This window comes from Lepisosteus platostomus, chromosome 5 (assembly GCF_059453375.1).
Source record: "Lepisosteus platostomus isolate fLepPlt1 chromosome 5, fLepPlt1.hap1, whole genome shotgun sequence".
Taxonomy (NCBI): domain Eukaryota; kingdom Metazoa; phylum Chordata; class Actinopteri; order Semionotiformes; family Lepisosteidae; genus Lepisosteus; species Lepisosteus platostomus.
The window spans coordinates 52906501-52918548 of NC_142615.1; the positions used below are offsets into that span (position 1 = coordinate 52906501).

The window sequence follows — 12048 nt, forward strand, 5'->3', positions numbered from 1 at the left end:
TGTTCATTATTATTAATAATAATAATAATCTTTACATTATATAGCACCTTTAGAGGTGGCTTTTCAAAGCTCTTTACAGAATGACAACAATAAAGTTAAAAAATACACAAGATAAGCAGGATGAGAATACACAGTTAGAGGAGACAATATATGGTGGTATTAAATACAGTAGGAACAGAGGGGTAAAGAATAGTTCATTAAAGGCTCTTCTAAAGAAGAGGGTTTTGAGTCTGGATTTGAAGGAGTTTAGAGAAGGTGACTCTCTGATATCCTTGGGGATAAAGATCCAGAGCTTTGGGGCAAAACAGGAGAAGGCCCTGTCACCCATAGAGTGTAGATGGACTGGGGGACAGATAGGAAAACACAATTAGAAGAGCGAAGGTTGTGAGGTGGGGAGTAGGGCGATAACCCAGACAGGTACTGAGGTGCCAAGCCATGGAGAGCCTTATAGGTGAGCTTGAGGATTTTGAAGTTGACAGGAAGCCAGTGCAAGGACTCCAGGACAGGAGTGATGTGATCACAGTCCAGTGCTAATTTCTTTCTTGTGGCTGCTGGTTCATTTTCAACTGTGGACTCTTAAGAAGTCCTGTATTTGACTTGATCAACACCAATCCCTAGAGGATTTCGAAAGGTTCAATCGAAATGATACATGACTCCGGTGGGACTCAAACCCACAACCTTTGAATGACTTAATTCTATCAAGGCCTAGAAGTCCAACACGCTCTCCATTGCGCCACAGAGCCAGCTGTGTGAAAAAGTGTTTGCCCCCTTCCTGATTTCTTATTTTTTTGCATGTTTGTCACACTGAAAGTTTCAGATCATCAAACAAATTGAAATATTAGACAAAGATAACACAAGTAAACACAAAATGCAGTTTTTAAATGAAGGTTTTTATTATTAAGGGAAAAAAAATCCAAACCTACATGGCCCTGTGTGAAAAAGTGATTGAGATTTATCAGTCTGGAAAAGTTTATAAAGCCATTTCTAAAGACCAAAATTACCCCAATAGCACAGCGACGACTCTTCCAAGAGGTCACAAAAAACCCCACAACAACATCCAAAGAACTGCAGGCTTCACTTGCCTCAGTTAAGGTCAGTGTTCATGACTCCACCATAAGAAAGAGACTGGGCAAAAATGGCCTGCATGGCAGAATTCCAAGACGAAAACCACTGATGAGCCAAAAAACATCTTGATGACCCCCAAGACTTTTGGGAAAATACTCTGTGGACTGACAAGACAAAAGTTGAACTTTTTGGAAGGTGTGTGTCCCATTACATCTGGCGTAAAAGTAACACAGCATTTCAGAAAAGGAACATCATACCAATGTTGTTCCTTTTCTGGTGGTGGTAGTGTGATGGTCTGGGGTTGTTTTGCTGCTTCAGGACCTGGAAGACTTGCTGTGGTAAATGGAACCATGAATTCTGCTGTCTACCAAAAAATCCTGAAGGAGAATGTCCGGCCATCTGTTCGTGACCTCAAGCTGAAACACACTTGGGTTCTGCAGCAGGACAATGATCCAAAGCGGGCAAACTTCTATGCCCGCTTTGATGCTCTGAACACGGGCAATGCTGAGAAGACCCCAAGTGTGCAGGGCGAGTTTGTTCTGAAACTCTCAGAGCAGGATGTGCAGAAGACTCTGAGCAGGGTGAAAATCCGTAAGGCTGCAGGGCCTGATGGGATACCACCTCACGTCCTGAGGACATGTGCAGCCCAGCTGACCACAGTGTTTACGGACATCTTTAACTCCTCCCTGTCACAGTCCATGGTCCCCACCTGCTTTAAAAAAAACACTATTGTTCCAACCCCCAAAAAGACAAAAGTGACATGCCTGAATGATTCTGAATGATCTGTGGTGATGAAATGCCTGGAGAAGCTGGTGTTGTCACACATCAACTCCTCCATCACAGAGTCCCTGGACCCCTTGCAGTTCGCCTGCCAGAATAACAGATCAGTGGATGATGCTGTCTCCCTGGCTCTGCATACAGCCTTGGAACACCTGGACACTAAGAACTCGTATGTGAGAATACTGTTTGTGGACTACAGTTTAGCATTCAATTCCATCATACCCAGTCAACTGGTGACAAAGCTCAGGGGATTAGGTCTGTGCAACTCTGTCTGCAACTGGCTGCTGGACTTTCTTATCGAGAGACCACAGGTGGTGCGGATAGGCAATAAAACATCAACACCACTCACCCTGAGCACTGGAACCCCACAAGGCTGCTGTCTGAGTCCAAGGTTGTACTCCCTATTTACTCACGACTGCACAGCAAGATACAGCAACAACCGTATCATTAAGTTTGCCGATGACACCACTATAATAGGACTGATCAGTGATGATGACAAGTCCACTTACAGGGATGAAGTTGTACACCTGCTTAGGTGGTGTCATAGCAATAACCTGGACTTGAACATAAAGAAAACGAAAGAGCTAATAGTGGACTTTCGGAGACACAGGCCATACACTCACAGCCCACTCAGTATTGATGGAACGCAAGTGGAAACAGTCACCAGCTTTAGGTTTTTGGGAATTCACATCTCTAAAGATCTAACCTGGACTGTGAACACTGACTCTATCATGAAGAAGGCTCTTAGCACTAGATTCTTCAATACCTTCTATCCACAAGCAGTGAGACTGGCGAACACATTTAGCCATCCCCCTCGGACCACACCTACACCATCACCATCTACCTCTTTATGATTTCTTATCTATTGCACATCTCCAGTCATTGTTTACATGTGTGTATTGTTTACATTCAAACTGTCTACATGTTTACTTGCACATTGTCTATTGTTTGTTTGTACATTGTCTTGATGCACTGTTTGCACTTTGTCTTGTTTTTTACACTTGTTTTACAATCGAGAGACTTTCTGTAAGTAAGAATTCCATTGTACCAGTACCGGTTACATATGGCAATAAAGTTCAAGTTCAAGTTCAAAACACACCAGCAAGTCCACCTCTGAATGGCTTAAGAAAAACAAAATGAAGACTTTGGAGTGGCCAAGTCAAAGTCGTGACCTGAATCCGATTGAGATGTTGTGGCATGACCTTAAAAAAGCGGTTAAGGCTCGAAAACCCTCCAATGTGGCTGAATTACAACAATTCTGCAAAGATGAGTGGGCCAAAATTCCTCCACAGCATTGTAAAAGACTCATTGCCAGTTATCGCAAACGCTTGATTGCAGTTGTTGCTTCTAAGGGTGGCCCAACCAGTTATTAGGTTTAGGTGGTAATCACTTTTTCACACAGGACCATGTAGGTTTGGATTTTTTTTCCCTTAATAATAAAAACCTTCATTTAAAAACTGCATTTTGTGTTTACTTGTGTTATTTTTGTCTAATATTTCAATTTGTTTGATGATCTGAAACTTTCAGTGTGACAAACATGCAAAAAATAAGAAATTAGGAAGGGGGCAAACACTTTTTCACACCACTGTTCATAGCTATATAAAACAGCTACAGAAAGCTGTAACTCATGCTTCTCCCATTGTCTTTAAATTAAGCTCCATAAATATTGACAATGAGTGGCCTGTTGTCTACGAATAGATACCACTGGGATTCGCACCCAGGGCCTCTTGGTTTTTAGTGAGGTGTTTTAACCAGCTAAGCCACGGCGCCAAACCTGCTAAATGTTACCACAACTTCAAACACCTGTGAGAAACGGGCAACTGCAGTGTTATGCCTGCTGGCTCCACAGATAATCCTTTTTTGAAGTTTAAGGAGAGGATTTCTTTGTCAATTCAATTAAACTTTTCAGAAATGCTGAACTATTGATGTGTTTCACACGCAGCACGGGCTCTCCTTTGCTTACAAATATTTTTTTTACACCAATTTACTCATCTACGATTTTTGCTGAGCATTTTGTTTGCTTGCTTCCTATTGTATACTGAGCTGATTTCTGTATTGTTCAATTTCCCTGTTGATTTTAATTTCTTGTTTTCTAAGACAATCAGACCAGCTGTTCTGACCTTACCTTGCACTGGAGCCACTCTTTTCTTTCCAAAGGCGTGGAGAGAGATACTACTGCAGGTAACACCCCATGAGAAACATCATGAGTTTCTGGAAAAGCTCTCTACCTGCCCGCTCCCCACACCGACGTGTGTGAGCAGGGATTTAAAGGGACATTCTGAAGTGTAGAAACATTTTATCATTACATACTTTTTCTGTGCAGTTAGTTCTCCTTCAACTCCGCCCGACAACAGAGGTCGTTTTTAATACAGGAGTAAAGGCACACTGCACATCTGCAAAACATCACGTTAAGGTTTAGGGAGAGCGACATCAGTGATTGGAAGGTACAGATGCAGCCATTCAAAGTGTGCGGTACAGACACGTACCGGAGGTAATTGGCTACGGTGTCGCGCATTGTGACGCGCGATGACGCAAAATACCGCGGTACGTGATTGGTTGACCGACAGGGGCACTTGTGGTCCGTTGGTTGGTCATAGAAAGATTTACAGTAAATGTCTTTACTGTGCCCGTTTTAGCATTGAATATTCATATGGAATTTTACCACTGAAGGGAAATCTTAGTACCTGAGCATAAAAAGAATAGGAGCATACTGTAACGTGTGTGAAGGCCATAAACGATATTAATTTTGGAACATAAACATACAGTATATGGCTGTTCTCTGTACTTTAAATAAAAAATACACACCAGTATTCCATTTCTCCCTAAACATTTTAAGCTTCGAAGTCTTTAACTAATGTGATACTGGAGTCAACAAGCATACTTTTAGAATTTGATTTAAAGGGAATATAATATGGAATCGCGTATCTAAAGAAATTAATAACAATATTATTATATTCATGTACCGCAACACAAGAATAGTACACGCTGTACATTGTCTGTTGATAATGTTTCTGTAGTGCTTTTTCAGCAGTCTGCATGTGACCTTGCTGGTGGCACTGTGGGTTAGGCTCCTGCCTCCTACCTCACATGCTGTGTGTTTGAATCCCGCTGGAATCATGACTTTTTTTTCAACAAACATTTCTTTGAAAAAATAAAACATTTCCCTGTGTCAGAGATTAAATAAAACCTCACTCGCACCAAACAAATTTATATTTCTAAATATCACAACATGATCAAATTTAAGTCATTTTAATAACAATGAATAGTCACCTATGCATTACAATATAAACATTTATATTGATTTAAATCGCGTTTTGATTTAAATCACAAACGCGGGTTTAAATATATGTGTTTCTTGATTCACAATCAGACAAATGCAACATAAATTGATATCTTTGTCTTCTAAGTATCTTAATAAACTTTCAGCATAGCTTTCTCCCCGTTTAGATGTATTTTTCTTGGGATCTTGGGATCAAACATGGAAAGATTTGATTGTAATCATTTTTATTTTTTAAATACATTTTAGAAAAGTGTAATCTATACTAAAAAGTTGTACACCACCTGCTATAAAGATATATATTGTAATACTTTTGGGTTCGGATAGGACAGACACAAGAACTCAGACTTGCGGAGTTAAAGCAAGTTAAAGCCTTGATTTTATATATCACCTTTAAAAGTGGCATCTCAAAGCAAAGTAAATACCCCACACTGATTGTACCAATCTGTCATGCTAATAAAGCACCTTGAATTGAATTGAGAGAGAGAAGGGGAGGGCAAGCAAGCGAGAGAGCACAGCCAGGACAGACAGGCAAATAAGATACACTCCACAGACATTCACAACAGCGACATATCATAAAACACCTAACACTTGACACCTGAAGAAGGCTCCACGGCCGAAACGTTGTGTTCTCTTTCTTCTTTTTTTCAGCATGGAATAAACCTATTACTTGTTCCTTTGCAGCCTACGCATGCTGACGCAGCTACCCACCTGAACTATATCATAAAACATTTGCACATATAGTTAAATTATTATTTGTTTTTCAGGAAGTTAAAAAAAACACTTGAATTACTTATCCAGTCTCTCGAAATAAATTTTTTTTTCAAGCAATGCAACTAACGTCGGGCAATGTGTTTTTTTTTAATCCAACATTGACAGCCACATCTTAAATCTTGTCAGTCAGCTCTTTTTTCTCTATTTGAATTGTGGCAATTCAAACAACCTGGGATAGTAAGTGGTCTCAAAGTCACAGAGCTCACAGACCTTTCACAACAGATGACAATTCCCTTAGTCCTTCCTTAGTCTTCCTGAAATTGTCAGATTATGAGTGAACAAAAGCATTTTATTAAAAATTTAATAAAAAATATTTTTTTAATCGCGTATCTAAGGAAATAGCAGTATAACCTTGTTCATGCAGTGGCATGTTACGTTATTAATTTGGGTGTCTCCTCTTGCCAGAAAGCTGTAAATTGCATTTTGAGTGCGGTTTTTGACTTTTTTTTAATTGCAACCCATAAATAAAGCTGATACTGTTTAGACTTTTAATTATTTTAAACTGTATTATAGCAGCACAATGCAACGTAAATTGCAAAAATGCACTTGGAATCTGTCCAAGCCCTGCTTTGTCAGGCATTTTCTTTTACTGTAACGGACATAAAAACTCCCTTGCTTTTAACAGAGCGTTTCATAATTTCTAACTAAGAAAATTATTTAAACTGCTACACTTATCATTCAACCAGAGCTCGAAATATCACAAGGATCCTCAAGAGCACAGCAAAGACTGTATTAAAAGTATACTAGTGACAAACTAGTATACTTTAGATCTTTTTTTTTCTTATACGGGGAAAATCTGATCATGTTTCTCTATAACAATAAAAAAAACATTATTTTACATATCACCTTTATGTGATATCACCTTAAGGACAGCACATACAAGTGTTAATTGCACAATGGACCGCGCAAATAAATTTAAAATAGTCTTCTTTAGGTGTGAGGGCAGGAGTGGATCGCAGAAGGCATAATCAGCAAATTAGGAAAACAAAGAACAGGACAGGTGAGACGTGTATCCAGAGAGCGGGTGATCAGAAAAAGGAACAGCTGTTATGCCCAGGTTTTATGCTCTCTCTGCTGAATGAATAAAAGCATTTTATTAAAAACGCGTTTGCGCTTGTCTGGGTATTTACTTTGTAATCTGTGGTTTACATCTACTGTATTGCTTTGAGATGCCACTTTTAAAGGTGATATGTAAAATAAAGTTTTTTATTATTGTTATAGAGAAACATGATCAGATTTTCCCTGGTTCAGAAAAAAGATGATTAAAATCTGTAATCTTTCCACTTGTATGTCATCGGAAAATACAAGAAGTTTCTACTTTGTGTAAGGATGGTATCAAAAAGTAATCTAACTGGTGAGAAAGCTGTGCTGCTCAAAGCGCTTTACAGGATAAAAACAATAACAACAATAGTGTTAGGCTGGGCAAACGATTTTTTTATAGAAATACAAAATGAGATATAATGATGTGTTCCGGCTAAGACATAAACAAGTACAACCCCCCTTTCTGAGGGAGTGCTGGCTGTGACGAATTTAACCGGTTTCACAGGTATTTTCAGTAGAAGGGGGCAAGATTTTCCAGCGAAAGACACCTCCCCCCTCCAAAAGTACATTACTTACTAGTTAAGAAAGCTAGGCTCCTCAATGAAATCGCTTTAACATGCTAATGCATTGGTGTAACAGTCCGGGCGTGGCAAGCTTCTAATGTCAACCCGACTACGGCAAAAGGAACCCTTCTTTCATTGGAAAACAATGAACATATTCTAGCCCTAAATGAATTAATAGCAAACATGGTTTACATAAAAGACATTTTTCCAAGAAAGTTTAGCCTTTGTCACTAATGAAACCACTAAATAAAGACATAAATATAGAAATCTTAAGATTTTAAAAATACATGACTTTGCTAAAATTTATTTAAAAATAAAAACGATTACAAACGCCAGCGGAGAGAGAGAACAGGGGAGGGATGTTGGTTTTGCATTAGGGGATGGGGCTATGGAAATTAGGTCTATTTGGGAATGTGGAGTTACATGTTCTGGTTGTTTGTGAATTATCGTTGTTGAGTATAGAGTGTTGAGGTATTGATTTTGTGTAATGCTTTATGTTGAAAATTGAGATGGATTTAGTTTATGATAAAGAGGATAAACAGGGATGGGAGGAGGGTTTGGTTTTGCATAAGGATTATGATAATTGGAGGAATTTGAGTGAGTTTGCGGGCTATTTTTGGTTTGTATTACAAATAATTCATACTAGAGATTGAGATTTGTTGTGGTTTTGTTGAGATTTAACTCCGCAAGTCTGAGTTCTTGTGTCCGTCCTATCTGAGCCCGAAAGTATTACAATATGTATCTTTATAGCAGGTGGTGTACAGCTTTTTAGTATAGATTACACTTTTCTAAAATGTATTTAAAAAATAAAAACGATTACAATCTAATCTTTCCACGTTTGATCCCAAGATCCCAAGAAAAATAAATCTAAACGGGGAGAAAGCTATGCTGAAAGTTTATTAAGATACTTAGAAGATAAATATATCAATTTATGTTGCATTTGTCTGATTGTGAATCAAAAAACACATATATTTAAACCCGCGTTTGCGATTTAAATCAAAACGCGATTTAAATCAATATAAATGTTTATATTGTAACACATAGGTGACTGTTCATTGTTATTAAAATGACTTAAATTCGATCATGTTGTGATATTTAGAAATATAAAAGTCAATTAATTATCCATAATATTGCTATTCTATTTTTTCAAAGAAATGTCGCAGTACACGAATATAATCATATCGTTATCAATTTCTTTAGATACGCGATTCCATATTATATTAGCAGAAAAGCTTAAAACTACCACTTTTTAACATGCTATTTCACATGTTAGTTAAAGACTTCGATGCTTAAAATGTTAAGGGAGAAATGGAATACCGGTGTGTATTTTTTCTTTAAAGTACCGATTCCTGGAATCTGGCTGGCTGACATCCTTCTGAAGTGGTTCCATAATATCTGGTATACGGAAAAGAAAGCGTTGATAAAAAAGCCTGGATTATCATGTATCTGATACAAGTATCTTTTAATACAGTCTTTGCTGTGCTCTTGAGGATCCTTGTGATATTTTGAGCTCTGGTTGAATGATAAGTGTCGCAGTTTAAATAATTTTCGTAGTTAGAAATTATGAAACGCCCTGTTAAAAGCAAGGGAGTTTTTATGTCCGTTGCAGTAAAAGAGAATGCCTGACAAAGTAGGGCTTGGACAGATTCCAAGTGCTTGTACAAATGTGCTAAAGAAATTATACTTTGAGTTTACAGCTTGTCCAAAGTCATTCATTATTAATACTATTAGTAATATCTTCGGTAAAGGCTTTGATGTATAAATATTTCTGATAAAGGTAGGTTGTGTACTTTTGTCCAACTGAGCAATCTTGCTTTCATAAAATATACCAAATTTTTAATGACTGATGATTAACATGCTGTAATACACAGTTTAAATTTAAAAGCTCAAAATTTATACCGCGAAATACCCCACCCATTTTGAATGGCTGCATCTGTAGGAAGTTTCGGGTCACTTTTTTTGTTATAGATTCAAGCAACCCTAAATACCTTTTCAAGAAACATTTCAGAATCCATGTCACATCCAGTACGATTGCTACACAGGTCTACAGAATACAATCAGAATACTGTTATTTTGAATACAATCAGAATACTATATAAAACACACCGCCCAAAACATTTCTAAAACAGGAATTACACGTTTAGGAATGCGCCCTCCTTTATACATTAAATAAAAGGTCTGAAGCCTGCTCCAAAGAAGAACTATATTCAGAGCTGACAAAGAAGTGATAGGAAACATCTCGGAAAACGAAGGTGCTGTAGTTTTCAAGCGTCGGACACCAAGAGCTGAACCCGGCGTCCTCTGAAAAAAGTAAGGTGTTGGGAGTGTGGCTGGGTGGTCTAAGGTGATGGGTTTGTGCTCCAATTTCTTCGCGGTGTGTTTTATATAGTATTCTGATTGTATTCAAAATAACAGTATTCTGATTGTAATTTCTTCGCAGGGGTAGTTTTGAATTTTGCTGCTGCTAAGTGTTTGTGGGTTAAGACCATCCTTCTATTGCGAGTTCAATGGGTAAAAACTTTGCTTGACAGTCTGTTGAGAGACTGAATTAGGTGTTTCAAGATAGTCTTTGTTAGCTTAACATCAAGGCAGAAAAAAGCCTCATTTTGTCTTCCCAACAGCAATGCTCTTTGGTCCTTCAGCGTTATGCAGGGAACAACATCTGCCGTGATCACTTTTCAGAGTCAGTGCGAATTGTAGTGTGCCATAGTTGTTTTTAAAATTGGTTTTGTCGGCATGCTGCATTTGTCTGTGAAACTTTAATGCTGTGTTTTTTCACGCCGAATCGATGGCAGGAGCAAAGCTTATTCAACCTTTGCACTCAGCGCTCAATCAGAAATACAGTATGTATTACTATTAGTGGCACTGAGGTCACTATGGTGCAATTGAGCGATGTAAGACCAATGGCATAATGGATAACGCATCTGACTTCAGATCAGGAAATTGTATGTTTGACTCCTGCCTGGCTTTTGTTGCATTAAAACGACTTACCTTCCTTTATATAAATTAACTGCACCTTAAAGCTATAGAAAACACTTTGGGTAAATTGTCGAAATTCGCATGAGGCTGCAGACAACTTAACACTACTGTCTGGAGATCAGCTCCTTCTCTGAGCTCCATTGGAATGAAATCCCGTGGGTAGCAAAGATGGAGAGCAGCTCAACTTGTGCTCAGTACGGTGCTGAGGGTTCAAGTGTCGTTCTACTTAGCACAAACTGCACAGGCTCTGAATCAGACCATTTCAATTAGTTTGGTCATTTCAATTAGTTAGGACACTTAATGTAGAATTATTACTTTGTCTGTCTCTTGTTTGTATATAATTTAATGTCTCTGATAACTTAATGTTAGTTTTTAATTTAGTTTTAGTTTTACGATGTAGGTTAATGCGTTGACATATGCACGAACACGCGAAATGTCTCACTCCTGATTCAGCTCATGCTCCATAGGAGAGAAGAGATTCCTCTTGCTTCTCGTACAACCATATCAGAACAGAAGCCCGTGTCACCCAGCTCTAATTCAAGAGTGACTCGCATCTTCAGCCCTTTTTTTGGTTCGTGATCATTAATTTCTTTAGTTATGATCAATATTGAACTTTTAAAAAATAAAAATAATCTAACATTCAGGCAGGTTTTTGAAAAGTATTAGGAGTTGGCAGGGCGCCCATTTGGAATAGTCGTCAGAAAATGTGAGAAAAGGAAAGTTACGTAAACTCTCACACACAGCATTAGAGATTGGAATCTGATTGTAAAAAAGCTACCTGTCTCCCCGTCGGTAATCAAACCCCAGTTTCTCCCATGATAGGCAGGGATACACACCATGACACTAACTAGGAGCACTTGCTAGCTGTTAGGAGGCATTTACTCTTATGGCTACTACTGTTTTGGGTTTCGACTTTTATTTTCATTCCTTCCAGAGGAGCGCATGAAAACGAGTTTCCATCTGCGCCATCCTCACTCCTGCTCTGCTATTGTCACAGCTCCTCCTTGTGCACGACCAACACCCATGGAGTCGGTTCTTTCAGCTTTACTAATTAGGTTTTCAAAGGCTGGAAGTAGGGCACAAGACACACGAACACTAAAAGCATCCTTATCTGCTTTCAGCTGCGAAATGTCATTCGTGGACGCTGAAGAATTTGTTTCCAAGGCAGCGGTTTCAAGCAATTTTGCGCTTTAAAAGTAGAGCAGTGCGTTTCCATTTTTATGCAGGCACACGATGACATAAGGAGATTGTCGTAGTCGGCAGGACTTGAACCTGCGCGGGGAGACCCTGATGGACTTCAAGTCCATCGCCTTAACCACAAAAACACAGCAGAACTCTTCAAACCAATTGAAGTCCGATTGAACCGGTCCACCAACCTGTCGTTCTGGGGATGCAGCAGTGTGGTCCGCGTCTTAGAGATCCCCAGGCGCTGGCACACTCTGGCGAAGACCTGGGATTCGAAGTTACGCCCCTGGTCACTGTGTAACTCCTCCGGCACCCCTAGCCTGGCAAACATCCCCTCCAGTAGTGCATCAGCCACGGTGGGGGCACTATGGTCCGGGAGGGCAT

General features: G+C 39.1%; 1 non-coding gene across 1 annotated transcript; it reads right to left on the bottom strand.

Annotated features, from left to right (window-relative positions):
- Positions 1 to 650: 650 nt before the first annotated feature.
- trnar-ucu (transfer RNA arginine (anticodon UCU)) lies at positions 651 to 743 on the bottom strand. Its single transcript has 2 exons — positions 707 to 743; positions 651 to 686 (listed from the first exon to the last, which is right to left on the bottom strand). It is a non-coding gene; the product is annotated as a tRNA-Arg (tRNA).
- Between the last annotated feature and the right edge of the window lie 11305 nt (positions 744 to 12048).